At 49.1% G+C, this 25,121-nt stretch overlaps 39 non-coding genes and 3 pseudogenes across 39 annotated transcripts; 37 read left to right on the top strand and 5 right to left on the bottom strand.

The window, feature by feature from the left end:
* Nucleotides 1-2,334: 2,334 nt before the first annotated feature.
* On the bottom strand, nt 2,335-2,450 carry LOC134996058 (U5 spliceosomal RNA). The gene has a single exon (XR_010198767.1). It is a non-coding gene; the product is annotated as a U5 spliceosomal RNA (small nuclear RNA).
* A 275-nt stretch (nt 2,451-2,725) lies between these two features.
* LOC134995991 (U5 spliceosomal RNA) lies at nt 2,726-2,841 on the bottom strand. The gene has a single exon (XR_010198701.1). It is a non-coding gene; the product is annotated as a U5 spliceosomal RNA (small nuclear RNA).
* A 278-nt stretch (nt 2,842-3,119) lies between these two features.
* Nucleotides 3,120-3,235, bottom strand: LOC134995959 (U5 spliceosomal RNA). Its single transcript, XR_010198669.1, has one exon. It is a non-coding gene; the product is annotated as a U5 spliceosomal RNA (small nuclear RNA).
* A 286-nt stretch (nt 3,236-3,521) lies between these two features.
* Nucleotides 3,522-3,637, bottom strand: LOC134996007 (U5 spliceosomal RNA). Its single transcript, XR_010198716.1, has one exon. It is a non-coding gene; the product is annotated as a U5 spliceosomal RNA (small nuclear RNA).
* Nucleotides 3,638-3,908: 271 nt separating this feature from the next.
* On the bottom strand, nt 3,909-4,024 carry LOC134995955 (U5 spliceosomal RNA). The gene has a single exon (XR_010198665.1). It is a non-coding gene; the product is annotated as a U5 spliceosomal RNA (small nuclear RNA).
* Nucleotides 4,025-4,168: 144 nt separating this feature from the next.
* On the top strand, nt 4,169-4,331 carry LOC134996573 (U1 spliceosomal RNA). The gene has a single exon (XR_010199245.1). It is a non-coding gene; the product is annotated as a U1 spliceosomal RNA (small nuclear RNA).
* Nucleotides 4,332-5,002: 671 nt separating this feature from the next.
* LOC134996189 (U1 spliceosomal RNA) lies at nt 5,003-5,166 on the top strand. The gene has a single exon (XR_010198895.1). It is a non-coding gene; the product is annotated as a U1 spliceosomal RNA (small nuclear RNA).
* A 152-nt stretch (nt 5,167-5,318) lies between these two features.
* On the top strand, nt 5,319-5,481 carry LOC134996507 (U1 spliceosomal RNA). The gene has a single exon (XR_010199197.1). It is a non-coding gene; the product is annotated as a U1 spliceosomal RNA (small nuclear RNA).
* A 671-nt stretch (nt 5,482-6,152) lies between these two features.
* Nucleotides 6,153-6,316, top strand: LOC134996132 (U1 spliceosomal RNA). The gene has a single exon (XR_010198839.1). It is a non-coding gene; the product is annotated as a U1 spliceosomal RNA (small nuclear RNA).
* Nucleotides 6,317-6,468: 152 nt separating this feature from the next.
* On the top strand, nt 6,469-6,631 carry LOC134996543 (U1 spliceosomal RNA). Its single transcript, XR_010199218.1, has one exon. It is a non-coding gene; the product is annotated as a U1 spliceosomal RNA (small nuclear RNA).
* Nucleotides 6,632-7,303: 672 nt separating this feature from the next.
* Nucleotides 7,304-7,467, top strand: LOC134996317 (U1 spliceosomal RNA). The gene has a single exon (XR_010199019.1). It is a non-coding gene; the product is annotated as a U1 spliceosomal RNA (small nuclear RNA).
* Nucleotides 7,468-7,619: 152 nt separating this feature from the next.
* Nucleotides 7,620-7,782, top strand: LOC134996558 (U1 spliceosomal RNA). The gene has a single exon (XR_010199231.1). It is a non-coding gene; the product is annotated as a U1 spliceosomal RNA (small nuclear RNA).
* Nucleotides 7,783-8,397: 615 nt separating this feature from the next.
* On the top strand, nt 8,398-8,561 carry LOC134996212 (U1 spliceosomal RNA). The gene has a single exon (XR_010198918.1). It is a non-coding gene; the product is annotated as a U1 spliceosomal RNA (small nuclear RNA).
* Nucleotides 8,562-8,713: 152 nt separating this feature from the next.
* On the top strand, nt 8,714-8,876 carry LOC134996506 (U1 spliceosomal RNA). The gene has a single exon (XR_010199196.1). It is a non-coding gene; the product is annotated as a U1 spliceosomal RNA (small nuclear RNA).
* Nucleotides 8,877-9,547: 671 nt separating this feature from the next.
* Nucleotides 9,548-9,711, top strand: LOC134996131 (U1 spliceosomal RNA). The gene has a single exon (XR_010198838.1). It is a non-coding gene; the product is annotated as a U1 spliceosomal RNA (small nuclear RNA).
* Nucleotides 9,712-9,864: 153 nt separating this feature from the next.
* On the top strand, nt 9,865-10,027 carry LOC134996484 (U1 spliceosomal RNA). The gene has a single exon (XR_010199175.1). It is a non-coding gene; the product is annotated as a U1 spliceosomal RNA (small nuclear RNA).
* A 615-nt stretch (nt 10,028-10,642) lies between these two features.
* On the top strand, nt 10,643-10,806 carry LOC134996300 (U1 spliceosomal RNA). The gene has a single exon (XR_010199002.1). It is a non-coding gene; the product is annotated as a U1 spliceosomal RNA (small nuclear RNA).
* A 152-nt stretch (nt 10,807-10,958) lies between these two features.
* LOC134996441 (U1 spliceosomal RNA) lies at nt 10,959-11,121 on the top strand. Its single transcript, XR_010199131.1, has one exon. It is a non-coding gene; the product is annotated as a U1 spliceosomal RNA (small nuclear RNA).
* Nucleotides 11,122-11,792: 671 nt separating this feature from the next.
* On the top strand, nt 11,793-11,956 carry LOC134995938 (U1 spliceosomal RNA). The gene has a single exon (XR_010198647.1). It is a non-coding gene; the product is annotated as a U1 spliceosomal RNA (small nuclear RNA).
* A 152-nt stretch (nt 11,957-12,108) lies between these two features.
* On the top strand, nt 12,109-12,250 carry LOC134996516 (U1 spliceosomal RNA; annotated as a pseudogene).
* Nucleotides 12,251-12,944: 694 nt separating this feature from the next.
* On the top strand, nt 12,945-13,108 carry LOC134996299 (U1 spliceosomal RNA). Its single transcript, XR_010199001.1, has one exon. It is a non-coding gene; the product is annotated as a U1 spliceosomal RNA (small nuclear RNA).
* Nucleotides 13,109-13,260: 152 nt separating this feature from the next.
* Nucleotides 13,261-13,424, top strand: LOC134996463 (U1 spliceosomal RNA). The gene has a single exon (XR_010199153.1). It is a non-coding gene; the product is annotated as a U1 spliceosomal RNA (small nuclear RNA).
* Nucleotides 13,425-14,095: 671 nt separating this feature from the next.
* LOC134995927 (U1 spliceosomal RNA) lies at nt 14,096-14,259 on the top strand. The gene has a single exon (XR_010198637.1). It is a non-coding gene; the product is annotated as a U1 spliceosomal RNA (small nuclear RNA).
* Nucleotides 14,260-14,411: 152 nt separating this feature from the next.
* LOC134996596 (U1 spliceosomal RNA) lies at nt 14,412-14,553 on the top strand (annotated as a pseudogene).
* Nucleotides 14,554-15,247: 694 nt separating this feature from the next.
* On the top strand, nt 15,248-15,411 carry LOC134996287 (U1 spliceosomal RNA). Its single transcript, XR_010198990.1, has one exon. It is a non-coding gene; the product is annotated as a U1 spliceosomal RNA (small nuclear RNA).
* A 152-nt stretch (nt 15,412-15,563) lies between these two features.
* On the top strand, nt 15,564-15,727 carry LOC134996462 (U1 spliceosomal RNA). Its single transcript, XR_010199152.1, has one exon. It is a non-coding gene; the product is annotated as a U1 spliceosomal RNA (small nuclear RNA).
* Nucleotides 15,728-16,398: 671 nt separating this feature from the next.
* Nucleotides 16,399-16,562, top strand: LOC134996097 (U1 spliceosomal RNA). Its single transcript, XR_010198805.1, has one exon. It is a non-coding gene; the product is annotated as a U1 spliceosomal RNA (small nuclear RNA).
* Nucleotides 16,563-16,714: 152 nt separating this feature from the next.
* LOC134995920 (U1 spliceosomal RNA) lies at nt 16,715-16,877 on the top strand. Its single transcript, XR_010198633.1, has one exon. It is a non-coding gene; the product is annotated as a U1 spliceosomal RNA (small nuclear RNA).
* A 670-nt stretch (nt 16,878-17,547) lies between these two features.
* LOC134996336 (U1 spliceosomal RNA) lies at nt 17,548-17,711 on the top strand. The gene has a single exon (XR_010199037.1). It is a non-coding gene; the product is annotated as a U1 spliceosomal RNA (small nuclear RNA).
* A 152-nt stretch (nt 17,712-17,863) lies between these two features.
* Nucleotides 17,864-18,026, top strand: LOC134996447 (U1 spliceosomal RNA). The gene has a single exon (XR_010199137.1). It is a non-coding gene; the product is annotated as a U1 spliceosomal RNA (small nuclear RNA).
* Nucleotides 18,027-18,700: 674 nt separating this feature from the next.
* On the top strand, nt 18,701-18,864 carry LOC134996292 (U1 spliceosomal RNA). The gene has a single exon (XR_010198995.1). It is a non-coding gene; the product is annotated as a U1 spliceosomal RNA (small nuclear RNA).
* Nucleotides 18,865-19,016: 152 nt separating this feature from the next.
* On the top strand, nt 19,017-19,179 carry LOC134996375 (U1 spliceosomal RNA). Its single transcript, XR_010199075.1, has one exon. It is a non-coding gene; the product is annotated as a U1 spliceosomal RNA (small nuclear RNA).
* Nucleotides 19,180-19,853: 674 nt separating this feature from the next.
* LOC134996324 (U1 spliceosomal RNA) lies at nt 19,854-20,017 on the top strand. Its single transcript, XR_010199026.1, has one exon. It is a non-coding gene; the product is annotated as a U1 spliceosomal RNA (small nuclear RNA).
* Nucleotides 20,018-20,169: 152 nt separating this feature from the next.
* Nucleotides 20,170-20,332, top strand: LOC134996446 (U1 spliceosomal RNA). The gene has a single exon (XR_010199136.1). It is a non-coding gene; the product is annotated as a U1 spliceosomal RNA (small nuclear RNA).
* A 674-nt stretch (nt 20,333-21,006) lies between these two features.
* On the top strand, nt 21,007-21,170 carry LOC134996288 (U1 spliceosomal RNA). The gene has a single exon (XR_010198991.1). It is a non-coding gene; the product is annotated as a U1 spliceosomal RNA (small nuclear RNA).
* A 152-nt stretch (nt 21,171-21,322) lies between these two features.
* Nucleotides 21,323-21,485, top strand: LOC134996374 (U1 spliceosomal RNA). The gene has a single exon (XR_010199074.1). It is a non-coding gene; the product is annotated as a U1 spliceosomal RNA (small nuclear RNA).
* Nucleotides 21,486-22,159: 674 nt separating this feature from the next.
* LOC134996206 (U1 spliceosomal RNA) lies at nt 22,160-22,323 on the top strand. Its single transcript, XR_010198911.1, has one exon. It is a non-coding gene; the product is annotated as a U1 spliceosomal RNA (small nuclear RNA).
* Nucleotides 22,324-22,475: 152 nt separating this feature from the next.
* On the top strand, nt 22,476-22,638 carry LOC134996440 (U1 spliceosomal RNA). The gene has a single exon (XR_010199130.1). It is a non-coding gene; the product is annotated as a U1 spliceosomal RNA (small nuclear RNA).
* A 674-nt stretch (nt 22,639-23,312) lies between these two features.
* LOC134996311 (U1 spliceosomal RNA) lies at nt 23,313-23,476 on the top strand. The gene has a single exon (XR_010199013.1). It is a non-coding gene; the product is annotated as a U1 spliceosomal RNA (small nuclear RNA).
* A 152-nt stretch (nt 23,477-23,628) lies between these two features.
* LOC134995888 (U1 spliceosomal RNA) lies at nt 23,629-23,769 on the top strand (annotated as a pseudogene).
* Nucleotides 23,770-24,463: 694 nt separating this feature from the next.
* LOC134996253 (U1 spliceosomal RNA) lies at nt 24,464-24,627 on the top strand. Its single transcript, XR_010198958.1, has one exon. It is a non-coding gene; the product is annotated as a U1 spliceosomal RNA (small nuclear RNA).
* A 152-nt stretch (nt 24,628-24,779) lies between these two features.
* On the top strand, nt 24,780-24,942 carry LOC134996373 (U1 spliceosomal RNA). The gene has a single exon (XR_010199073.1). It is a non-coding gene; the product is annotated as a U1 spliceosomal RNA (small nuclear RNA).
* Nucleotides 24,943-25,121: the final 179 nt, after the last annotated feature.

The raw sequence follows: 25,121 nt of genomic DNA, 5'->3' as shown, positions 1-25,121 counted from the left end.
ATACAGCGCCGCTGGGAGTGATGAAGCTGCAGTAAAGATGTCTATTAGACCTAGCCTGCTGCAGCCCTTGTAGATTCTCATAAAACAAGTTCTTCTTTTCTTGTCAAAATTAATAGCTAAGAATAGGCTGCCTGAGGCAGGCCCCTGTTAAGTGGCCTGCTACTGAAGGCACCAACTACAAACTGAGCTCCCTGTTCATGGAAGCGGGGTTATAGAGGAGGATGCGCTGAGCATCTTGGGAACAGTCAAAAGCTTTGAGCCGGTTGGTGCCTCAGATCAAGATCCTACTCTACACCCCAATGTGAATCCTTGTGGAGTCCAGTGTACCCCACAGAAGAAATTAATGTGTCACACCCATTGGCAGCAACCTTAGAATAGCTGCTGACGGGCACAATTGAGAAAGGAAGGGGGGGGGGGCATTTGAATCCAGCACATAGATGCAATTCAAATATGTAATTTGTACCTTCCTATTTTAAAATATAATGGATGAACCTCACCCTGTGAGAACAATCTTCATGATCAAGAGATCTAATATGTAAAATAAGTATGAGTTGGGATAGGGCTGGGGAGGGTGGCAGCTCGGGCAGCCCCTCCCCCGTCAAGTTAAGGAGATTCAACTGAGGAAGCACAAGGGAACTCTCGTCTGGGGACAACAACTGCAGGGAGACCACATCTTTTCAGATGAACATGGGAGGGCGGAAGGCTGCCTAATACTGAAGCACCATCAAATATCAAACCATATCCAACAACTAGTACAAGCATTCCTGGGGGAAGGTCTGTAGCAGACGGATTTGCATACGGTGATGTCATCCAAGCAGTGGGCCAAAGTTGGCTGGAACCCTCATCTGCATATAAAAAGAGAAAAGGGGCATGCAGGGCATGGCGGCCTTTTGCAGTGCTTGGATGACCCCTAGTTTGCATTAAACACCCCCACCCTCCTTTGGTGTGGGGCTCATGTTGGCCATGACCCATCCCCTGAAGCATTCATGCTGATTTCTTGCAGCAGCTGGGCACTGTAACAGCTCCAGAGCTGCTCTGTAAGGCAAGTAAAAGGGTGTGGGCCCTGCAGCACCACCTGTAGTTCGCATTGTGCGTTGGAAGGCACAAAGTAAGCAGACGGGAGGAGAAGTCAGGATAGTACACAAGGGCATCCTTTTCTCTTAGTCCGTAAAGGATGCTGGGGTCACATTAAGAACCATGGGGTATAGACGGGATCCGCAAGAGACATGGGCACTTTAAGACTTTCAAAGGGTGTGAACTGGCTCCTCCCTCTATGCCCCTCCTCCAGACTCCAGTTATAGGAACTGTGCCCAGGGAGACGGACATTTCGAGGAAAGGATTTATTGTTAAACTAAGGTGAGCATCTTACCAGCTCACACCTTAAGCATGCCGCAGAACGTGGCATTCAACAGAACACAAGCCAACGGCATGAACAATTGCAGCAAAAAGCTGACCAGAACCGTAACACAACATGTGTATAACCACAAGTAATAACTGCAGACACAGTATGGACTGGGACGGGTGCCCAGCATCCTCTACGTACTAAGAGAAAAGGATTTACCGGTAGGTATTAAAATCCTATTTTCTCATACGACCTAGAGGATGCTGGGGTCACATTAAGAACCATGGGGTTATACCAAAGCTCTTGAACGGGTGGGAGAGTGCGTACGACTCTGCAGCACCGAATGACCCAACTTGAGGTTATCATCAGCCAAGGTATCAAACTTGTAAAACTTAGCAAAAGTGTTTACTAAATAGCTGCTCGGCAAAGTTGCAATGCTGAGACTCCCCGACCAGCTGCCCAGGATGAACCCACCTTTCTAGTAGAATGGGTCTTCACCTAATTCAGTAACGGCAATCCTGCCGTGGAATGAGCATGCTGAATCTTACCACAGATTCAGCGCATAATGGTCTGCATGGAAGCAGGACACCCAATCCTGTTGGGAGCATACAGGACAAACAGAGCCTCTGTTTTCCTAATCTGAACCGTTCTGGTGACATAAATTTTCAAAGTTCTGACCACAGCCAGAGACTTTGACTCAACGAAGGTGTCAGTGGCCAAAGGCACCATGTGGAAAGATGAACCACCTTTGGCAGAAATTGTTGACGTGTCCTCAATTCTGCTCTATCTTCATGAAAGATCAAATAAAGGCTCTTGTGATACTGCATGGTTTGTACTGTTTTCCATGTGCTCCCAGATCTTTCAAGCAAGTAGCATGGTCAAGAAAGTTCTGTTTGAAAAGAAACAAACATTTACTGTCATTGTTATGCAAATAAACTTACATTAAAGCTAACAAGAAAGCACACTCGTTCTGTCTTTAAACTGATAAAAGAAACCCCAATAATATGGGGCATGCAAAAATTGAGATAAAACTCAGTTTTGCTCCTCTCCACGGAAATCTTTAATAAAAGGCGAAATATTTGTTAGTTCTGAAGAGAAACCAGAGCATGACCAAGATTCCACCTGTCGCCTGAGTGCCATGCCAGCAGTTCTCATTCAGCTCAAAGTGAGCACCCAATTTGAATGAAAGAAAGCAGATTTCTCACCAGGCTTCCCCTTGCTATAAACATGGTTTGTACTCTTTTCCATGTGCTCCTAGATCTTTCAAACAATTAGTGTGGTCAAGAAAGTTCTGTTTGAAAAGAAACAAACATTGACTGTCATTTCTATGCAAATGAGCTTACATTAAAGCACACTCGTTCTATCTTTAAACCGATAAAATAAAACCCCAATAAGATGGGGCATGCAAAAATTGAGATAAAACTCAGTTTTGCTCCTCTTCACGGAAATCTTTAGTAAAAGGCGAAAGATTTGTTCGTTCTGAAGAGAAACCACAGCATGACCAAGATTCTACCTGTCGCCTGAGTGCCATGCCAGCAGTCCTCATTCAGCTCAAAGTGAGCACCCAATTTGAAAGAAAGAAAGAAAGCAGATTTCTCACCAGGCTTCCCCTTGCTATAAACATGGTTTGTACTCTTTTCCATGTGCTCCCACATCTTTCAAGCAATTAGTATAGTCAAGAAAGTTCTGTTTGAAAAGAAACAAACATTTACTGTCATTTCTATGCAAATGTGCTTACATTAAAGCACACTCGTTCTATCTTTAAACTGATAAAAGAAACCCCAATAAGACGGGGCATGCAAAAATTGAGATAAAACTCAGTTTTGCTCCTCTCCACGGAAATCTTTAGTAAAAGGCGAAAGATTTGTTCGTTCTGAAGAGAAACCAGAGCATAACCAAGATTCCACCTGTCGCCTGAGTGCCATGCCAGCAGTCCTCATTCAGCTCAAAGTGAGCACCCAATTTGAAAGAAAGAAAGCAGATTTCTCACCAGGCTTCCCCTTGCTATAAGCATGGTTTGTACTCTTTTCCATGTGCTCCCAGATCTTTCAAGCAATTAGTATGGTCAAGAAAGTTCTGCTTGAAAAGAAACAGACATTTATTGTCATTGTTATGCAAATAAACTTACATTAAAGCTAACAAGAAAGCACACTCGTTCTGTCTTTAATCCGATAAAAGAAACCCCAATAATATGGGGCATGCAAAAATTGAGATAAAACTCAGTTTTGCTCCTCTCCACGGAAATCTTTAGTAAAAGGCGAAATATTTGTTCGTTCTGAAGAGAAACCAGAGCATGACCAAGCATTCCACCTGTCGCCTGAGTGCCGTGCCAGCAGTCCTCATTCAGATCAAAGTGAGCGCCCAATTTGAAAGAAAGCAGATTTCTCACCTGTCTTCTCCTTGCTATAAGCATGGTTTGTACTGTATTCCATGTGCTCCCAGATCTTTCAAGCAAGTAGCATGGTCAAGAAAGTTCTGTTTGAAAAGAAACAAACATTTACTGTCATTTCTATGCAAATGAGCTTACATTAAAGCACACTCATTCTATCTTTAAACCGATAAAAGAAACCCCAAAAAGATGGGGCATGCAAAAATTGAGATAAAACTCGGTTTTGCTCCTCTCCACGGAAATCTTTAGTAAAAGGCGAAAGATTTGTTCGTTCTGAAGAGAAACCAGAGCATGACCAAGATTTTTATCTGAAAATATGTGTTCTCCCTGCAGTTGTTGTCCCCAGATGAGAGTTCCCTTGTGCTGCCTCAGTTGAATCTCCTTTACTTGACAGGGGGATGCTCGAGCAGCGACCCTCCCCAGCTCTAGCCCAACTCCTACTTACCTGCCAGGTGAGATACTATGATCATGAAGGTGCTTCTCCCAGGGCAAGGCTCACCCATTGCACTCTGGGTGTGCTGCTTCTGCGTTTTCCCCAAATGTGGGAAACTTGACTGCATAATTTGTGTTTCCCCTGGTCGGCTCTCGTATAATTCAGATCTCTTTGTCTCAGGTCTCTCTCCAGCCTAGTTTGCTGTCTGTTTCCACTTCTCTTTTCTTGAGCCGCTCCCTTCTATGCCCTTGCGCACTATCCTGACTTCTACCGTCTGCTTACTTCGTGCCTTCCAACGCACAATGCAAACTACAGGTAGTGCTGCAGGGCCCACACCCTTTTACTTGCCTTACAGAGCGTCTCTGGAGCAGTTACAGTGCCCAGCTGCTGCAAGAAATCAGCTTGAATGCTTCAGGGGCTGGGGCATAGCCAACATGAGCCCCACACCGAAGGAGGGTGGAGGTGTGTAATGCGAACTAGGGGTCATCCAAGCGCCGCAAAAGGCCGCCATGCCCTGCACGCCCCTTGTCTCTTTTCATATGCAGACGAGGGTTGAAGCCAACTTTGACCCACTGTTTGGATGACATCACCATATGCAAATCCATCTGCTGCAGGCCTTCCCCCAGGAATGCTTGCACTAGTTGTTGCATTTGGTTTGTTGTTTGGGGGTGCTTCAGTATTAGGTAGCCTTCTGCCCTCCCATGTTCATCTGAAAATATGTGTTCTCCCTGCAGTTGTTGTCCCCAGATGAGAGTTCCCTTGTGCTGCCTCAGTTGAATCTCCTTTACTTGACAGAGATGTGCCTGAGCAGCGGCCCTCCCCAGCCCTATCCCAAATCATACTTATTTTGCATAGGCGATACCATGGTCATGAAGATTGTTCTCCCAGGGTGAGGTTCATTCATTGCATTCTGGGTATGCTGACCCCTGTGATTTCCCCAAATGTGGGAAACTCGACTGCATTATTTGTGGTAGTGGGGGACTGTGTTTGTGCTTTCCTCTGGTCAGCTCTGGTAAAAATCAGATTTCTTTATATCAGATCTTCCTCTAGCCTTGTTCTTCTTTCGAGAGTTCCCTTGTGCTGCCTTAGTTGGATCTCTTTCACTTGAGAGGGGGGTGCCCGAGCAGCGACCCTCCCCAGCTCTAGCCCAACTCCTACTTACCTGCCAGGTGAGATACTATGATCATGAAGGTGCTTCTCCCAGGGCAAGGCTCACCCATTGCACTCTGGTTGTGCTGCCCCTGCGATTTCCCCAAATGTGGGAAACTTGACTGCATAATTTGTGTTTCCCTTGGTCATCTCTCGTATAATTCAGATCTCTTTGTCTCAGGTCTCTCTCCAGCCTAGTTTGCTGTCTGTTTCCACTTCTCTTTTCTTGAGCCGCTCCCTTCTATGCCCTTGCGCACTATCCTGACTTCTCCCGTCTGCTTACTTCGTGCCTTCCAACGCACAATGCAAACTACAGGTAGTGCTGCAGGGCCCACACCCTTTTACTTGCCTTACAGAGCAGCTCTGGAGCAGTTACAGTGCCCAGCTGCTGCAAGAAATCAGCTTGAATGCTTCAGGGGCTGGGGCATAGCCAACATGAGCCCCACACCGAAGGAGGGTGGAGGTGTGTAATGCGAACTAGGGGTCATCCAAGCGCCGCAAAAGGCCGCCATGCCCTGCACGCCCCTTTTCTCTTTTCATATGCAGACGAGGGTTGAAGCCAACTTTGACCCACTGCTTGGATGGCATCACCATATGCAAATCCATCTGCTGCAGGCCTTCCCCCAGGAATGCTTGCACTGGTTGTTGCATTTGGTTTGTTGTTTGGGGGTGCTTCAGTATTAGGCAGCCTTCTGCCCTCCCATGTTCATCTGAAAATATGTGTTCTCCCTGCAGTTGTTGTCCCCAGATGAGAGTTCCCTTGTGCTGCCTCAGTTGAATCTCCTTTACTTGAAAGAGATGTGCCTGAGCAGCGGCCCTCCCCAGCCCTATCCCAAATCATACTTATTTTGCATAGGAGAGACCATGGTCTTGAAGATTGTTCTCCCAGGGTGAGGTTCATTCATTGCATTCTGGGTATGCTGACCCCTGTGATTTCCCCAAATGTGGGAAACTCAACTGCATTATTTGTGGTAGTGGGGGACTGTGTTTGTGCTTTCCTCTGGTCAGCTCTGGTAAAAGTCAGATTTCTTTGTTTCAGATCTTCCTCTAGCCTTGTTCTTCTTTCGAGAGTTCCCTTGTGCTGCCTCAGTTGGATCTCCTTCACTTGACAGGGGGGTGCCCGTGCAGCGACTCTCCCCAGCTCTAGCCCAACTTCTACTTACCTGCCAGGTGAGATACTATAATCATGAAGGTGCTTCTCCCAGGGCAAGGCTCACCCATTGCACTCTGGATGTGCTGCCCCTGCGATTTCCCCAAATGTGGGAAACTTGACTGCATAATTTGTGTTTCCCCTGGTCGGCTCTCGTATAATTCAGATCTCTTTGTCTCAGGTCTCTCTCCAGCCTAGTTTGCTGTCTGTTTCCACTTCTCTTTTCTTAAGCCGCTCCATTCTATGGCCTTGCGCACTATCCTTACTTCTCCCGTCTGCTTACTTTGTGCCTTCCAATGCACAATGCAAACTACAGGTAGTGCTGCAGGGCCCACACCCTTTTACTTGCCGTACAGAGCAGCTCTGGAGCAGTTACAGTGCCCATCTACTGCAAGAAATCAGCTTGAATGCTTCAGGGGCTGGGGCATAGCCAACATGAGCCCCACACCGAAGGAGGGTGGAGGTGTTTAATGCGAACTAGGGGTCATCCAAGCGCCGCAAAAGGCCGCCATGCCCTGCACGCCCCTTTTCTCTTTTCATATGCAGACGAGGGTTGAAGCCAACTTTGACCCACTGCTTTGGATGACATCACCATATGCAAATCCATCTGCTGCAGGCCTTCCCCCAGGAATGCTTGCACTAGTTGTTGCATTTGGTTTGTTGTTTGGGGGTGCTTCAGTATTAGGCAGCCTTCTGCCCTCCCATGTTCATCTGAAAATATGTGTTCTCCCTGCAGTTGTTGTCCCCAGATGAGAGTTCCCTTATGCTGCCTCAGTTGAATCTCCTTTACTTGAAAGAGATGTGCCTGAGCAGCGGCCCTCCCCAGCCCTATCCCAAATCATACTTATTTTGCATAGGAGATACCATGGTCATGAAGATTATTCTCCCAGTGTGAGGTTTATTCATTGCATTCTGGGTATGCTGACCCCTGTGATTTCCCCAAATGTGGGAAACTCGACAGCATTATTTGTGGTAGTGGGGGACTGTGTTTGTGTTTTCCTCTGGTCAGCTCTGGTAAAAGTCAGATTTCTTTGTCTCAGATCTTCCTCTAGCCTTGTTCTTCTTTCGAGAATTCCCTTGTGCTGCCTCAGTTGGATCTCCTTCACTTGACAGGGGGGTACCCGAGCAGCGACCCTCCCCAGCTCTAGCCCAACTCCTACTTACCTGCCAGGTGAGATACTATGATCACGTAGGTGCTTCTCCCAGGGCAATGCTCACCCATTGCACTCTGGGTGTGCTGCTCCTGCGATTTCCCCAAATGTGGGAAACTTGACTGCATAATTTGTGTTTCCCCTGGTCGGCTCTCGTATAATTCAGATCTCTTTGTCTCAGGTCTCTCTCCAGCCTAGTTTGCTGTCTGTTTCCACTTCTCTTTTCTTAAGTGCCTTCCAATGCACAATGCAAACTACAGGTAGTGCTGCAGGGCCCACACCCTTTTACTTGCCGTACAGAGCAGCTCTGGAGCTGTTACAGTGCCCAGCTGCTGCAAGAAATCAGCTTGAATGCTTCAGGGGCTGGGGCATAGCAAACATGAGCCCCACACCGAAGGAGGGTGGGGGTGTTTAATGTGAACTAAGGGTCATCCAAGCGCCGCAAAAGGCCGCCATGCCCTGCATACCCCTTTTCTCTTTTCATATGCAGATGAGGGTTCCAGCCAACTTTGGCCCACTGCTTGGATGACATCACCGTATGCAAATCCGTCTTCTGCAGAACTTCCCCCAGGAATGCTTGTACTAGTTGTTGCATTTGGTTTGTTGTTTGGGGGTGCTTCAGTATTAGGCAGCCTTCTGCCCTCCCATGTTCATCTGAAAATATGTGTTCTCCCTGCAGTTGTTGTCCCCAGATGGGAGTTCCCTTGTGCTGCCTCAGTTGAATCTCCATTACTTGACAGAGATGTGCCTGAGCAGCGGCCCTCCCCAGCCCTATCCCAAATCATACTTATTTTGCATAGGAGATACCATTTTCATGAAGATTGTTCTCCGAGGGTGAGGTTCATTCATTGCATTTTGGGTATGCTGACCCCTGTGATTTCCCCAAATGTGGGAAACTCGACTGCATTATTTGTGGTAGTGGGGGACTGTGTTTGTGCTTTCCTCTGGTCAGCTCTGGTAAAAATCAGATTTCTTTATATCAGATCTTCCTCTAGCCTTGTTCTTCTTTCGAGAGTTCCCTTGTGCTGCCTCAGTTGGATCTCTTTCACTTGAGAGGGGGGTGCCCGAGCAGTGACCCTCCCCAGCTCTAGCCCAACTCCTACTTACCTGCCAGGTGAGATACTATGATCATGAAGGTGCTTCTCCCAGGGCAAGGCTCACCCATTGCACTCTGGTTGTGCTGCCCCTGCGATTTCCCCAAATGTGGGAAACTTGACTGCATAATTTGTGTTTCCCTTGGTCATCTCTCGTATAATTCAGATCTCTTTGTCTCAGGTCTCTCTCCAGCCTAGTTTGCTGTCTGTTTCCACTTCTCTTTTCTTGAGCCGCTCCCTTCTATGCTCTTGCGCACTATCCTGACTTCTCCCGTCTGCTTACTTCGTGCCTTCCAACGCACAATGCAAACTACAGGTAGTGCTGCAGGGCCCACACCCTTTTACTTGCCTTACAGAGCAGCTCTGGAGCAGTTACAGTGCCCAGCTGCTGCAAGAAATCAGCTTGAATGCTTCAGGGGCTGGGGCATAGCCAACATGAGCCCCACACCGAAGGAGGGTGGAGGTGTGTAATGCGAACTAGGGGTCATCCAAGCGCCGCAAAAGGCCGCCATGCCCTGCACGCCCCTTTTCTCTTTTCATATGCAGACGAGGGTTGAAGCCAACTTTGACCCACTGCTTGGATGGCATCACCATATGCAAATCCATCTGCTGCAGGCCTTCCCCCAGGAATGCTTGCACTAGTTGTTGCATTTGGTTTGTTGTTTGGGGGTGCTTCAGTATTAGGCAGCCTTCTGCCCTCCCATGTTCATCTGAAAATATGTGTTCTCCCTGCAGTTGTTGTCCCCAGATGAGAGTTCCCTTGTGCTGCCTCAGTTGAATCTCCTTTACTTGACAGAGATGTGCCTGAGCAGCGGCCCTCCCCAGCCCTATCCCAAATCATACTTATTTTGCATAGGAGAGACCATGGTCTTGAAGATTGTTCTCCCAGGGTGAGGTTCATTCATTGCATTCTGGGTATGCTGACCCCTGTGATTTCCCCAAATGTGGGAAACTCAACTGCATTATTTGTGGTAGTGGGGGACTGTGTTTGTGCTTTCCTCTGGTCAGCTCTGGTAAAAGTCAGATTTCTTTGTTTCAGATCTTCCTCTAGCCTTGTTCTTCTTTCGAGAATTCCCTTGTGCTGCCTCAGTTGGATCTCCTTCACTTGACAGGGGGGGTACCCGAGCAGCGACCCTCCCCAGCTCTAGCCCAACTCCTACTTACCTGCCAGGTGAGATACTATGATCACGTAGGTGCTTCTCCCAGGGCAAGGCTCACCCATTGCACTCTGGGTGTGCTGCTCCTGCGATTTCCCCAAATGTGGGAAACTTGACTGCATAATTTGTGTTTCCCCTGGTCGGCTCTCGTATAATTCAGATCTCTTTGTCTCAGGTCTCTCTCCAGCCTAGTTTGCTGTCTGTTTCCACTTCTCTTTTCTTAAGTGCCTTCCAATGCACAATGCAAACTACAGGTAGTGCTGCAGGGCCCACACCCTTTTACTTGCCTTACAGAGCAGCTCTGGAGCTGTTACAGTGCCAAGCTGCTGCAAGAAATCAGCTTGAATGCTTCAGGGGCTGGGGCATGGCCAACATGAGCCCCACACCGAAGGAGGGTGGGGGTGTTTAATGCGAACTAAGGGTCATCCAAGCGCCGCAAAAGGCCGCCATGCCCTGCATACCCCTTTTCTCTTTTCATATGCAGATGAGGGTTCCAGCCAACTTTGGCCCACTGCTTGGATGACATCACCGTATGCAAATCCGTCTTCTGCAGACCTTCCCCCAGGAATGCTTGTACTAGTTGTTGCATTTGGTTTGTTGTTTGGGCGTGCTTCAGTATTAGGCAGCCTTCTGCCCTCCCATGTTCATCTGAAAATATGTGTTCTCCCTGCAGTTGTTGTCCCCAGATGAGAGTTCCCTTGTGCTGCCTCAGTTGAATCTCCTTTACTTGACAGAGATGTGCCTGAGCAGCGGCCCTCCCCAGCCCTATCCCAAATCATACTTATTTTGCATAGGAGATACCATGGTCATAAAGACTGTTCTCCCAGGATGAGGTTCATTCATTGCATTCTGGGTATGCTGACCCCTGTGATTTCCCCAAATGTGGGAAACTCAACTGCATTATTTGTGGTAGTGGGGGACTGTTTTTGTGTTTTCCTCTGGTCAGCTCTGGTAAAAGTCAGATTTCTTTGTCTCAGATCTTCCTCTAGCCTTGTTCTTCTTTCGAGAGTTCCATTGTGCTGCCTCAGTTTGATCTCCTTCACTTGACAGGGGGGTACCCGAGTAGCGACCCTCCCCAGCTCTAGCCCAACTCCTACATACCTGCCAGGTGAGATACTATGATCATGAAGGTGCTTCTCCCAGGGCAAGGCTCACCCATTGCACTCTGGGTGTGCTGCTCCTGCGATTTCCCCAAATGTGGGAAACTTGACTGCATAATTTGTGTTTCCCCTGGTCGGCGCTTGTATAATTCAGATCTCTTTGTCTCAGGTCTCTCTCCAGCCTAGTTTGCTGTCTGTTTCCACTTCTCTTTTCTTGAGCCCCTGCCGTCTATGCCTTTGTGCACTCTCCTGACTTCTCCTGTCTGCTTACTTTGTGCCTTCCAACGCACAATGCGAACTACAGGTAGTGCTGCAGGGCCCACACCCTTTTACTTGCCTTACAGAGCAGCTCTGGAGCTGTTACAGTGCCCAGCTGCTGCAAGAAATCAGCTTGAATACTTCAGGGGCTGGGGCATAGCCAACATGAGCCCCACACCGAAGGAGAATGGAGGTGTTTAATGCGAACTAGGGGTCATCCAAGCACCGGAAAAGGCCGCCATGCCCTGCATAACCCTTTTTTCTTTGCATATGCAGATGAGGGTTCCAGCCAACTTTGGCCCACTGCTTGGATGACATCACCGTATGCAAATCCGTCTTCTGCAGACCTTCTCCCAGGAATGCTTTTACTAGTTGTTGCATTTGGTTTGTTGTTTGGGGGTGCTTCAGTATTAGGCAGCCTTCTGCCCTCCCATGTTCATCTGAAAATATGTGTTCTCCCTGCAGTTGTTGTCCCCAGATGAGAGTTCCCTTGTGCTGCCTCAGTTGAATCTCCTTTACTTGACAGAGATGTGCCTGAGCAGCGGCCCTCCCCAGCCCTATCCCAAATCATACTTATTTTGCATAGGAGATACCATGGTCATGAAGATTGTTCTCCCAGGGTTAGGTTCATTCATTGCATTCTGGGTATGCTGACCCCTGTGATTTCCCCAAATGTGGGAAACTCAACTGCATTATTTGTGGTAGTGGGGGACTGTGTTTGTGCTTTCCTCTGGTCAGCTCTGGTAAAAGTCAGATTTCTTTGTCTCAGATCTTCCTCTAGCCTTGTTCTTCTTTCGAGAGTTCCCTTGTGTTGCCTCAGTTGGATCTCCTTCACTTGACAGGGGGGTGCCCGAGCAGCGACCCTCCCCAGCTCTAGCCCAACTCCTACTTACCTGCCAGGTGAGATACTATGATCATGTAGGTGCTTCTCCCAGGGCAAGGCTCACCCATTGCACTCTGGGTGTGCTGCCCCTGCGATTTCCCCAAATGTGGGAAACTTGACTGCATAATTTGTGTTTCCCCTGGTCGGCTCTCATATAATTCAGATCTCTTTGTCTCAGGTCTCTCTCCAGCCTAGTTTGCTGTCTGTTTCCACTTCTTTTTTCTTGAGCCCCTCCCTTCTATACCCTTGTGGTTTCTCTTGACTTCTCCTCCTGTCTGCTTACTTTGTGCCTTCCAACGCACAATGCAAACTACAGGTAGTGCTGCAGGGCCCACACCCTTTTACTTGCCTTTCAGAGCAGCTCTGGAGCTGTTACAGTGCCCAGCTGCTGCAAGAAATCAGCTTGAATGCTTCAGGGGCTGGGGCATAGCCAACATGAGCCCCACACCGACGGAGGGTGGAGGTGTTTAATGCGAACTAAGGGTCATCCAAGCGCCGCAAAAGGCCGCCATGCCCTGCATACCCCTTTTCTCTTTTCATATGCAGATGAGGGTTCCAGCCAACTTTGGCCCACTGCTTGGATGACATCACCGTATGCAAATCCGTCTTCTGCAGACCTTCCCCCAGGAATGCTTGTACTATTTGTTGCATTTGGTTTGTTGTTTGGGGTGCTTCAGTATTAGGCAGCCTTCTGCTCTCCCATGTTCATCTGAAAATATGTGTTCTCCCTGCAGTTGTTGTCCCCAGATGAGAGTTCCCTTGTGCTGCCTCAGTTGAATCTCCTTTACTTGACAGAGATGTGCCTGAGCAGCGGCCCTCCCCAGCCCTATCCCAAATCATACTTATTTTGCATAGGAGATACCATGGTCATGAAGATTGTTCTCCCAGGGTGAGGTTCATTCATTGCATTCTGGGTATGCTGACCCCTGTGATTTCCCCAAATGTGGGAAACTCGACTGCATTATTTGTGGTAGTGGGGGACTGTGTTTGTGCTTTCCTCTGGTCAGCTCTGGTAAAAGTCAGATTTCTTTGTCTCAGATCTTCCTCTAGCCTTGTTCTCTTTTTGAGAGTTTCCTTGTGCTGCCTCAGTTGGATCTCCTTCACTTGACAGGGGGGTGCCCGAGCAGCGACCCTCCCCAGCTCAAGCCCAACTCCTACTTACCTGCCAGGTGAGATACTATGATCAGGAAGGTGCTTCTCCCAGGGCAAGGCTCACCCATTGCACTCTGGGTGTGCTGCTCCTACGATTTCCCCAAATGTGGGACACTTGATTGCATAATTTGTGTTTCCTCTGGTCGGCTACTCGTATAATTCAGATCTCTTTGTCTCAGGTCTCTCTTTAGCCTAGTTTGCTGTCTGTTTCCACTTCTCTTTTCTTGAGCCCCTGCCTTCTATGCCCTTGTGCACTCTCCTGACTTCTCCTGTCTGCTTACTTTGTGCCTTCCAACGCACAATGCGAACTACAGGTAGTGCTGCAGGGCCCACACCCTTTTACTTGCCTTACAGAGCAGCTCTGGAGCTGTTACAGTGCCCAGCTGCTGCAAGAAATCAGCTTGAATACTTCAGGGGCTGGGGCATAGCCAACATGAGCCCCACACCGAAGGAGAATGGAGGTGTTTAATGCGAACTAGGGGTCATCCAAGCACCGCAAAAGGCCGCCATGCCCTGCATAACCCTTTTTTCTTTGCATATGCAGATGAGGGTTCCAGCCAACTTTGGCCCACTGCTTGGATGACATCACCGTATGCAAATCCGTCTTCTGCAGACCTTCTCCCAGGAATGCTTTTACTAGTTGTTGCATTTGGTTTGTTGTTTGGGGGTGCTTCAGTATTAGGCAGCCTTCTGCCCTCCCATGTTCATCTGAAAATATGTGTTCTCCCTGCAGTTGTTGTCCCCAGATGAGAGTTCCCTTGTGCTGCCTCAGTTGAATCTCCTTTACTTGACAGAGATGTGCCTGAGCAGCGGCCCTCCCCAGCCCTATCCCAAATCATACTTATTTTGCATAGGAGATACCATGGTCATGAAGATTGTTCTCCCAGGGTTAGGTTCATTCATTGCATTCTGGGTATGCTGACCCCTGTGATTTCCCCAAATGTGGGAAACTCAACTGCATTATTTGTGGTAGTGGGGGACTGTGTTTGTGCTTTCCTCTGGTCAGCTCTGGTAAAAGTCAGATTTCTTTGTCTCAGATCTTCCTCTAGCCTTGTTCTTCTTTCGAGAGTTCCCTTGTGTTGCCTCAGTTGGATCTCCTTCACTTGACAGGGGGGTGCCCGAGCAGCGACCCTCCCCAGCTCTAGCCCAACTCCTACTTACCTGCAAGGTGAGATACTATGATCATGTAGGTGCTTCTCCCAGGGCAAGGCTCACCCATTGCACTCTGGGTGTGCTGCCCCTGCGATTTCCCCAAATGTGGGAAACTTGACTGCATAATTTGTGTTTCCCCTGGTCGGCTCTCATATAATTCAGATCTCTTTGTCTCAGGTCTCTCTCCAGCCTAGTTTGCTGTCTGTTTCCACTTCTTTTTTCTTGAGCCCCTCCCTTCTATACCCTTGTGGACTCTCTTGACTTCTCCTCCTGTCTGCTTACTTTGTGCCTTCCAACGCACAATGCAAACTACAGGTAGTGCTGCAGGGCCCACACCCTTTTACTTGCCTTTCAGAGCAGCTCTGGAGCTGTTACAGTGCCCAGCTGCTGCAAGAAATCAGCTTGAATGCTTCAGGGGCTGGGGCATAGCCAACATGAGCCCCACACCGACGGAGGGTGGAGGTGTTTAATGCGAACTAAGGGTCATCCAAGCGCCGCAAAAGGCCGCCATGCCCTGCATACCCCTTTTCTCTTTTCATATGCAGATGAGGGTTCCAGCCAACTTTGGCCCACTGCTTGGATGACATCACCGTATGCAAATCCGTCTTCTGCAGACCTTCCCCCAGGAATGCTTGTACTATTTGTTGCATTTGGTTTGTTGTTTGGGGTGCTTCAGTATTAGGCAGCCTTCTGCTCTCCCATGTTCATCTGAAAATATGTGTTCTCCCTGCAGTTGTTGTCCCCAGATGAGAGTTCCCTTGTGCTGCCTCAGTTGAATCTCCTTTACTTGACAGAGATGTGCCTGAGCAGCGGCCCTCCCCAGCCCTATCCCAAATCATACTTATTTTGCATAGGAGATACCATGGTCATGAAGATTGTTCTCCCAGGGTGAGGTTCATTCATTGCATTCTGGGTATGCTGACCCCTGTGATTTCCCCAAATGTGGGAAACTCGACTGCATTATTTGTGGTAGTGGGGGACTGTGTTTGTGCTTTCCTCTGGTCAGCTCTGGTAAAAGTCAGATTTCTTTGTCTCAGATCTTCCTCTAGCCTTGTTCTCTTTTTGAGAGTTTCCTTGTGCTGCCTCAGTTGGATCTCCTTCACTTGACAGGGGGGTGCCCGAGCAGCGACCCTCCCCAGCTCAAGCCCAACTCCTACTTACCTGCCAGGTGAGATACTATGATCAGGAAGGTGCTTCTCCCAGGGCAAGGCTCACCCATTGCACTCTGGGTGTGCTGCTCCTACGATTTCCCCAAATGTGGGACACTTGATTGCATAATTTGTGTTTCCTCTGGTCGGCTACTCGTATAATTCAGATCTCTTTGTCTCAGGTCTCTCTTTAGCCTAGTTTGCTGTCTGTTTCCACTTCTCTTTTCTTGAGCCCCTGCCTTCTATGCCCTTGTGCACTCTCCTGACTTCTCCTGTCTGCTTACTTTGTGCCTTCCAACGCACAATGCAAACTACAGGTAGTGCTGCAGGGCCAACACCCTTTTACTTGCCTTACAGAGCAGCTCTGGAGCTGTTACAGTGCCCAGCTGCTGCAAGAAATCAGCTTGAATGCTTCAGGGGCTGGGGCATAGCCAACATGAGCCCCACACCGACGGAGGGTGGAGGTGTTTAATGCGAACTAAGGGTCATCCAAGCACCGCAAAAGGCCGCCATGCCCTGCATAACCCTTTTCTCTTTTCATATGCAGATGAGGGTTCCAGCCAACCTTGGCCCACTGCTTGGATGACATCACCGTATGCAAATCCGTCTTCTGCAGACCTTTTCCCAGGAATGCTTGTACTAGTTGTTGCATTTGGTTTGTTGTTTGGGGGTGCTTCAGTATTAGGCAGCCTTCTGCTCTCCCATTTTCATCTGAAAATATGTGTTCTCCCTGCTGTTGTTGTCCCCAGATGAGAGTTCCCTTGTGCTGCCTCAGTTGAATCTCCTTTACTTGACAGAGATGTGCCTGAGCAGCGGCCCTCCCCAGCCCTATCCCAAATCATACTTATTTTGCATAGGAGATACCATTATCATGAAGATTGTTCTCCCAGGGTGAGGTTCATTCATTGCATTCTGGGTATGCTGACCCCTGTGATTTCCCCAAATGTGGGAAACTCGACTGCATTATTTGTGGTAGTGGGGGACTGTGTTTGTGCTTTCCTCTGGTCAGCTCTGGTAAAAGTCAGATTTCTTTGTCTCAGATCTTCCTCTAGCCTTGTTCTTTTTTCGAGAGTTTCCTTGTGCTGCCTCAGATGGATCTCCTTCACTTGGCAGGGGGGTGCCCGAACAGCGACCCTCCCCAGCTCTAGCCTAACTCCTACTTACCTGCCAGGTGAGATACTATGATCAGGAAGGTGCTTCTCCCAGGGCAAGGCTCACCCAATGCACTCTGGGTGTGCTGCTCCTAAGATTTCCCCAAATGTGGGACACTTGATTACATAATTTGTGTTTCCTCTGGTCGGCTCTCGTATAATTCAGATCTCTTTGTCTCAGGTCTCTCTCCAGCCTAGTTTGCTGTCTGTTTCCACTTCTCTTTTCTTGAGCCGCTCCCTTCTATGCCCTTGTGCACTATCCTGACTTCCCCGTCTGCTTACTTTGTGCCTTCCAACGCACAATGCAAACTACAGGTAGTGCTGCAGGGCCCACACCCTTTTACTTGCTTTACAGAGCAGCTCTGGAGCTGTTACAGTGCCCAGCTGCTGCAAGAAATCAGCTTGAATGCTTCAGGGGCTGGGGCATAGCCAACATGAGCCCCACACCGAAGGAGGGTGGAGGTGTTTAATGCGAACTAGGGGTCATCCAAGCGCCGCAAAAGGCCGCCATGCCCTGCACACCCCTTTTTTATTTTCATATGCAGACGAGGGTTGAAGCCAACTTTGACCCACTGCTTGGATGACATCACCATATGCAAATCCATCTGTGGCAGGCCTTCCCCCAGGAATGCTTGCACTAGTTGTTGCATTTGGTTTGTTGTTTGGGGGTGCTTCAGTATTAGGCAGCCTTCTGCCCTCCCATGTTCATCTGAAAATATATGTTCTCCCTGCAGTTGTTGTCCCAAGATGAGAGTTCCCTTGTGCTGCCTCAGTTGAATCTCCTTTACTTGACAGAGATGTGCATGAGCAGCGGCCCTCCCCAGCCCTATTCCAAATCATACTTATTTTGCATAGGAGATACCATGGTCATGAAGATTTTTCTCCCAGGGTGAGGTTCATTCATTGCATTTTGGGTATGCTGACCGCTGTGATTTCCCCAAATGTGGGAAACTTGACTGCATTATTTGTGGTAGTGGGAGACTGTGTTTGTGCTTTCCTCTGGTCAGCTCTGGTAAAAGTCAGATTTCTTTGTCTCAGATTTTCCTTTAGCCTTGTTCTTCTTTCGAGAGTTCCCTTGTGCTGCCTCAGTTTGATCTCCTTCACTTTACAGGGGGGTACACGAGCAGCGACCCTCCCCAGCTCTAGCCCAACTCCTACTTACCTGCCAGGTGAGATACTATGATCATGAAGGTGCTTCTCCCAGGGCAAGGCTCACCCATTGTACTCTGGGTGTGCTGCTCCTGCGATTTCCCCAAATGTGGGAAACTTGACTGCATAATTTGTGTTTCCCCTGGTCGGCTCTCGTATAATTCAGATCTCTTTGTCTCAGGTCTCTCTCCAGCCTAGTTTGCTGTCTGTTTCCACTTCTCTTTTCTTCAGCCGCTCCCTTCTATACCCTTGTGCACTATCCTGACTTCTCCTCCCGTCTGCTTACTTTGTGCCTTCCAATGCACAATGCAAACTACAGGTAGTGCTGCAGGGCCCACACCCTTTTACTTGCCTTACAGAGCAGCTCTGGAGCTGTTACAGTGCCCAGCTCCTGCAAGAAATCAGCTTGAATGCTTCAGGGGCTGGGGCATAGCCAACATGAGCCCCACACCGAAGGAGGGTGGAGGTGTTTAATGCAAACAAGGGGTCAGACAAGCGCCGCAAAAGGCCACCATGCCCTGCACGCCCCTTTTCTGTTTTCATATGCAGACGAGGGTTGAAGCCAACTTTGACCCACTGCTTGGATGACATCACCATATGCAAATCCATCTGCGGCAGGCCTTCCCCCAGGAATGCTTGCACTAGTTGTTGCATTTGGTTTGTTGTTTGGGGGTGCTTCAGTATTAGGCAGTCTTCTGCCCTCCCATGTTCATCTGAAAATATGTGTTCTCCCTGCAGTTGTTGTCCCCAGATGAGAGTTCCCTTGTGCTGCCTCAGTTGAATCTCCTTAACTTGACAGAGATGTGCCTGAGCAGCGGCCCTCCCCAGCTCTATCCCAAATCATACTTATTTTGCATAGGAGATACCATGGTCATGAAGATTATTCTCCCAGGGTGAGGTTCATTCATTGCATTCTGGGTATGCTGACCCCTGTGATTTCCCCAAATGTGGGAAACTTGACTGCTTTATTTGTGGTAGTGGGGGACTGTGTTTGTGTTTTCCTCTGGTCAGCTCTGGTAAAAGTCAGATTTCTTTGTTTCAGATCTTCCTCTAGCCTTGTTCTTCTTTCGAGAGTTCCCTTGTGCTGCCTCAGTTGGATCTCCTTCACTTGACAGGGGGGTGCCCGAGCAGAGACCCTCCCCAGCTCTAGCCCAACTCCTACTTACCTGCCAGGTGAGATACTATGATCATGAAGGTGCTTCTCCCAGGGCAAGGCTCACCCATTGCACTCTGGGTGTGCTGCCCCTGCGATTTCCCCAAATGTGGGAAACTTGACTGCATAATTTGTGTTTCCCCTGGTCGGCTCTCGTATAATTCAGATCTCTTTGTCTCAGGTCTCTCTCCAGCCTAGTTTGCTGTCTGTTTCCACTTCTCTTTTCTTGAGCCGCTCCCTTCTATGCCCTTGCGCACTATCCTGACTTCTCCTCCTGTCTGCTTACTTTGTGCCTTCCAACGCACAATGCGAACTACAGGTAGTGCTGCAGGGCCCACACCCTTTTACTTGCCTTACAGAGCAGCTCTGGAGCTGTTACAGTGCCCAGCTGCTGCAAGAAATCAGCTTGAATGCTTCAGGGGCTGGGGCATAGCCAACATGAGCCCCACACCAAAGGAGGTTGGAGGTGTTTAATGCAAACTAGGGGTCAGCCAAGCGCCGCAAAAGGCCACCATGCCCTGCACGCCCCTTTTCTCTTTTCATATGCAGACGAGGGTTGAAGCCAACTTTGACCCACTGCTTGGATGACATCACCATATGCAAATCCATCTGCGGCAGGCCTTCCCCCAGGAATGCTTGCACTAGTTGTTGCATTTGGTTTGTTGTTTGGGGGTGCTTCAGTATTAGGCAGCCTTCTGCCCTCCCATGTTCATCTGAAAATATATGTTCTCCCTGCAGTTGTTGTCCCCAGATGAGAGTTCCCTTGTGCTGCCTCAGTTGAATCTCCTTTACTTGATAGAGATGTGCATGAGCAGCGGCCCTCCCCAGCCCTATTCCAAATCATACTTATTTTGCATAGGAGATACCATGGTCATGAAGATTTTTCTCCCAGGGTGAGGTTCATTCATTGCATTTTGGGTATGCTGACCCCTGTGATTTCCCCAAATGTGGGAAACTTGACTGCATTATTTGTGGTAGTGGGAGGCTGTGTTTGTGATTTCTTCTGGTCAGCTCTGGTAAAAGTCAGATTTCTTTGTCTCAGATTTTCCTTTAGCCTTGTTCTTCTTTCGAGAGTTCCCTTGTGCTGCCTCAGTTGGATCTCCTTCACTTTACAGGGGGGTACCCGAGCAGCAACCCTCCCCAGCTCTAGACCAACTCCTACTTACCTGCCAGGTGAGATACTATGATCATGAAGGTGCTTCTCCCAGGGCAAGGCTCACCCATTGTACTCTGGGTGTGCTGCTCCTGCGATTTCCCCAAATGTGGGAAACTTGACTGCATAATTTGTGTTTCCCCTGGTCGGCTCTCGTATAATTCAGATCTCTTTGTCTCAGGTCTCTCTCCAGCCTAGTTTGCTGTCTGTTTCCACTTCTCTTTTCTTCAGCCGCTTCCTTCTATACCCTTGTGCACTATCCTGACTTCTCCTCCCGTCTGCTTACTTTGTGCCTTCCAATGCACAATGCAAACTACAGGTAGTGCTGCAGGGCCCACACCCTTTTACGTGCCTTACAGAGCAGCTCTGGAGCTGTTACAGTGCCCAGCTGCTGCAAGAAATCAGCTTGAATGCTTCAGGGGCTGGGGCATAGCCAACATGAGCCCCACACCGAAGGAGGGTGGAGGTGTTTAATGCAAACTAGGGGTCAGTCAAGCGCCGCAAAAGGCCACCATGCCCTGCACGCCCCTTTTCTGTTTTCATATGCAGACGAGGGTTGAAGCCAACTTTGACCCACTGCTTGGATGACATCACCATATGCAAATCCATCTGCGGCAGGCCTTCCCCAAGGAATGCTTGCACTAGTTGTTGCATTTGGTTTGTTGTTTGGGGGTGCTTCAGTATTAGGCAGCCTTCTGCCCTCCCATGTTCATCTGAAAATATGTGTTCTCCCTGCAGTTGTTGTCCCCAGATGAGAGTTCCCTTGTGCTGCCTCAGTTGAATCTCCTTAACTTGACAGAGATGTGCCTGAGCAGCGGCCCTCCCCAGCTCTATCCCAAATCATACTTATTTTGCATAGGAGATACCATGGTCATGAAGATTATTCTCCCAGGGTGAGGTTCATTCATTGCATTCTGGGTATGCTGACCCCTGTGATTTCCCCAAATGTGGGAAACTCGACTGCTTTATTTGTGGTAGTGGGGGACTGTGTTTGTGTTTTCTTCTGGTCAGCTCTGGTAAAAGTCAGATTTCTTTGTTTCAGATCTTCCTCTAGCCTTGTTCTTCTTTTGAGAGTTCCCTTGTGCTGCCTCAGTTGGATCTCCTTCTCTTAACAGGGGGGTGCCCGAGCAGCGACCCTCCCCAGCTCTAGCCCAACTCCTACTTACCTGCCAGGTGAGATACTATGATCATGAAGGTGCTTCTCCCAGGGCAAGGCTCACCCATTGCACTCTGGGTGTGCTGCCCCTGCGATTTCCCCAAATGTGGGAAACTTGACTGCATAATTTGTGTTTCCCCTGGTCGGCTCTCGTATAATTCAGATCTCTTTGTCTCAGATCTCTCTACAGCCTAGTTTGCTGTCTGTTTCCACTTCTCTTTTCTTCAGCCGCTCCCTTCTATACCCTTGTGCACTATCCTGACTTCTCCTCCCGTCTGCTTACTTTGTGCCTTCCAATGTACAATGCAAACTACAGGTAGTGCTGCAGGGCCCACACCCTTTTACTTGCCTTACAGAGCAGCTCTGGAGCTGTTACAGTGCCCAGCTGCTGCAAGAAATCTGCTTGAATGCTTCAGGGGATGGGGCATGGCCAACATGAGCCCCACACCAAAGGAGGGTGGAGGTGTTTAATGCGAACTAGGGGTCACCCAAGCACCGCAAAAGGCCGCCATGCCCTGCACGCCCCTTTTCTCTTTTCATATGCAGATGAGGGTTGAAGCCAACTTTGACCAACTGCTTGGATGACATCACCGTATGCAAATCCGTCTTCTGCAGAACTTCCCCCAGGAATGCTTGCACTAGTTGTTGCATTTGGTTTGTTGTTTGGGGGTGCTTCAGTATTAGGCAGCCTTCTGCCCTCCCATGTTCATCTAAAAATATGTGTTCTCCCTGCAGTTGTTGTCCCCAGATGAGAGTTCCCTTGTGCTGCCTCAGTTGAATCTCCTTTACTTGACAGAGATGTGCATGAGCAGCGGCCCTCCCCAGCCCTATTCCAAATCATACTTATTTTGCATAGGAGATACCATGGTCATGAAGATTGTTCTCTCAGGGTGAGGTTCATTCATTGCATTTTGGGTATGCTGACCCCTGTGATTTCCCCAAATGTGGGAAACTTGACTGCATTATTTGTGGTAGTGGGGGACTGTGTTTGTGCTTTCCTCTGGTCAGCTCTGGTAAAAGTCAGATTTCTTTGTCTCATATTTTACTCTAGCCTTGTTCTTCTTTCGAGAGTTCCCTTGTGCTGCCTCAGTTGGATCTCCTTCACTTGACAGGGGGGTACCCGAGCAGCGACCCTCCCCAGCTCTAGCCCAAATCCTACTTACCTGCCAGGTGAGGTACTATGATCATGAAGGTGCTTCTCCCAGGGCAAGGCTCACCCATTGCACTCTGGGTGTGCTGCTCCTGCGATTTCCCCAAATGTGGGAAACTTGACTGCATAATTTGTGTTTCCCCTGGTCGGCTCTCGTATAATTCAGATCTCTTTGTCTCAGGTCTCTCTCCAGCCTAGTTTGCTGTCTGTTTCCACTTCTCTTTTCTTGAGCCGCTCCCTTCTATGCCCTTGCGCACTATCCTGACTTCTCCTCCTCTCTGCTTACTTTGTGCCTTCCAACGCACAATGCGAACTACAGGTAGTGCTGCAGGGCCCACACCCTTTTACTTGCCTTACAGAGCAGCTCTGGAGCTGTTACAGTGCCCAGCTGCTGCAAGAAATCAGCTTGAATGCTTCAGGGGCTGGGGCATAGCCAACATGAGCCCCACACCGAAGGAGGGTGGAGGTGTTTAATGCGAACTAGGGGTCATCCAAGCGCCGCAAAAGGCCGCCATGCCCTGCACGCCCCTTTTCTCTTTTCATATGCAGACGAGGGTTGAAGCCAACTTTGACCCACTGCTTGGATGACATCACCATATGCAAATCCGTCTTCTGCAGAACTTCCCCCAGGAATGCTTGTACTAGTTGTTGCATTTGGTTTGTTGTTTGGGGGTGCTTCAGTATTAGGCAGCCTTCTGCCCTCCCATGTTCATCTGAAAATATGTGTTCTCCCTGCAGTTGTTGTCCCCAGATGAGAGTTCCCTTGTGCTGCCTCAGTTGAATCTCCTTTACTTGACAGAGATGTGCATGAGCAGCGGCCCTCCCCAGCCCTATTCCAAATCATACTTATTTTGCATAGGAGATACCATGGTCATGAAGATTGTTCTCCCAGGGTGAGGTTCATTCATTGCATTCTGGGTATGCTGACCTCTGTGATTTCCCCAAATGTGGGAAACGCGACTGCTTTATTTGTGGTAGTGGGGGACTGTGTTTGTGTTTTCCTCTGGTCAGCTCTGGTAAAAGTCAGATTTCTTTGTTTCAGATCTTCCTCTAGCCTTGTTCTTCTTTCGAGAGTTCCCTTGTGCTGCCTCAGTTGGATCTCCTTCACTTGACAGGGGGGTGCCCGAGCAGCGACCCTCCCCAGCTCTAGCCCAACTCCTACTTACCTGCCAGGTGAGATACTATGATCATGAAGGTGCTTCTCCCAGGGCAAGGCCCACCATTGCACTCTGGGTGTGCTGCCCCTGCGATTTCCCGAAATGTGGGAAACTTGACTGCATAATTTGTGTTTCCCCTGGTCGGCTCTCGTATAATTTAGATCTCTTTGTCTCAGGTCTCTCTCCAGCCTAGTTTGCTGTCTGTTTCCACTTCTTTTTTCTTGAGCCCCTCCCATCTATACCCTTGTGCACTATCCTGACTTCTCCTCCCGTCTGCTTACTTTGTGCCTTCCAATGCACAATGCAAACTACAGGTAGTGCTGCAGGGCCCACACCCTTTTACTTGCCTTACAGAGCAGCTCTGGAGCTGTTACAGTGCCCAGCTGCTGCAAGAAATCAGCTTGAATGCTTCAGGGGCTGGGGCATAGCCAACATGAGCCCCACACCGAAGGAGGGTGGAGGTGTTTAATGCAAACTAGGGGTCAGCCAAGCGCCGCAAAAGGCCACCATGCCCTGCACGCCCCTTTTCTCTTTTCATATGCAGACGAGGGTTGAAGCCAACTTTGACCCACTGCTTGGATGACATCACCATATGCAAATCCATCTGCGGCAGGCCTTCCCCCAGGAATGCTTGCACTAGTTGTTGCATTTGGTTTGTTGTTTGGGGGTGCTTCAGTATTAGGCAGCCTTCTGCCCTCCATGTTCATCTGAAAATATGTGTTCTCCCTGCAGTTGTTATCCCCAGATGAGAGTTCCCTTGTGCTGCCTCAGTTGAATCTCCTTTACTTGACAGAGATGTGCCTGAGCAGCGGCCCTCCCCAGCTCTATCCCAAATCATACTTATTTTGCATAGGAGATACCATGGTCATGAAGATTATTCTCCCAGGGTGAGGTTCATTCATTGCATTCTGGGTATGCTGACCCCTGTGATTTCCCCAAATGTGGGAAACTCGACTGCTTTATTTGTGGTAGTGGGGGACTGTGTTTGTGTTTTCCTCTGGTCAGCTCTGGTAAAAGTCAGATTTCTTTGTTTCAGATCTTCCTCTAGCCTTGTTCTTCTTTCGAGAGTTCCCTTGTGCTGCCTCAGTTGGATCTCCTTCACTTGACAGGGGGGTGCCCGAGCAGCGACCCTCCCCAGCTCTAGCCCAACTCCTACTTACCTGCCAGGTGAGATACTATGATCATGAAGGTGCTTCTCCCAGGGCAAGGCTCACCCATTGCACTCTGGGTGTGCTGCCCCTGCGATTTCCCCAAATGTGGGAAACTTGACTGCATAATTTGTGTTTCCCCTGGTCGGCTCTCGTATAATTCAGATCTCTTTGTCTCAGGTCTCTCTCCAGCCTAGTTTGCTGTCTGTTTCCACTTCTCTTTTCTTTAGCCGCTCCCTTCTATACCCTTGTGCACTATCCTGACTTCTCCTCCCGTCTGCTTACTTTGTGCCTTCCAATGCACAATGCAAACTACAGGTAGTGCTGCAGGGCCCACACCCTTTTA

Source organism: Pseudophryne corroboree, unplaced genomic scaffold (genome assembly GCF_028390025.1).
Source record: "Pseudophryne corroboree isolate aPseCor3 unplaced genomic scaffold, aPseCor3.hap2 scaffold_142, whole genome shotgun sequence".
Lineage (NCBI taxonomy): Eukaryota > Metazoa > Chordata > Amphibia > Anura > Myobatrachidae > Pseudophryne > Pseudophryne corroboree.
The sequence above is the reverse complement of the archived record's forward strand: the minus strand, read 5'-3'. Positions and strand labels throughout refer to the sequence as shown.